Here is a 1,399-nt window from a genome sequence, read left to right on the forward strand (position 1 = left end):
CGTCCCAAAAAATTTGCAGAGATGCTACGGTAAGCGTCGTGTACGTATCTTTAAACAGACACTGTATGTTCCCTTCTTTCGATACTCATTAGTGTCAGAATCAAGAATGGATGATTTTGGAGTAAGGATAGTGATGGAAAAGGGAAAGAGATTGTTTAAAAAGGAAGGGACAATATTCATGATAGCAGATAAGAAAGAAGAACTATGGTATATAAGAATGAAAAAAGAAAGTATTATGATTTCCTTCTACAAAGAAAGGCATCAGGCTCTTGGATATCTGAAAGTAATTAAGGATTATTACAAGGATACTTCCTCCATTAATACCTCTCAATACTTCAATTGCAATACCTGCAATAACTATAAATCAACTTATAACGTACCAAAGACTATCAAAATTAGCACAAAATCACTGTTTGAAAAAGAGCATTCTGATTTGAGTAGTCATATGTTAGTACCTACTCTTGGCAAGAACAAGTACTCCATAACATTAGTCGACAATTATACCAAGTACTATTGAATATACTTACTGAAGCTTAAGGATAGGGCAGCTACAGAAATATAGATTTTTTGGGAACTGATAAATACACAATTCGGCAAAAGGATCAAATAACCATAAAGTGACTAAAGCACCAAATATGCCAACCAAAAAAATACCTAATCTTTTGAATCAAAAGGAATCATTCATACTACCTCTCCTGCTTATAACCCTGAATTGAACAGAGTTATATAAAAAATAAACAGAACTCTTACAATAATTGTACAGTGCATGATGCCAGGAGATCAAAAGGTTTTATGAGGGAAAGCCTACTCTACTGCTGCCTACCTATACAACAGACACTGACATTCAAAAATAAAAACAACACCTTTCAAGCAACTATATGGAATGAAACCCATGATAAATCACTTACATCCATAGTTCACGGATGCTTTGGTACACATTCTGGCTGAGAAAGGCAGAAAATTTGACCAAACATCTCAGAAAGGCTACCTGATTGGATACACTTCCAATCCCATAATATACTGAATCTACATACCAAAACAGCATACAGTAACTGAAATAAGAGACATAAAATTTACCAAAATAAAAGAGGTATCATTCAAATATTACCAACTACCAGTAGACAAAACAACAGAATCAGAGGATGAAAACACACCCAAAAACACAACTCAAAATACAGAACCTCTCTCATCAACCACAATCATGCCTGATGAATTTCAACAATCACCTGAACAAGAGAGACTATCCAAAATCCTTCAACAACCAGCATAGTCAAGACGATTATCAAGAGTTTACAAACCTACTGAGAAAGTCAAAGCCAATGCACAGCAAAGACTACAAGAGTTAAATGATAGAAATGACAAGTTTAAGAAAGCAGTTCGAGAAGCTCCACAAATCGTG

Source organism: Tuber melanosporum (assembly GCF_000151645.1).
Source record: "Tuber melanosporum whole genome shotgun sequence assembly, scaffold_1, strain Mel28".
Taxonomy (NCBI): domain Eukaryota; kingdom Fungi; phylum Ascomycota; class Pezizomycetes; order Pezizales; family Tuberaceae; genus Tuber; species Tuber melanosporum.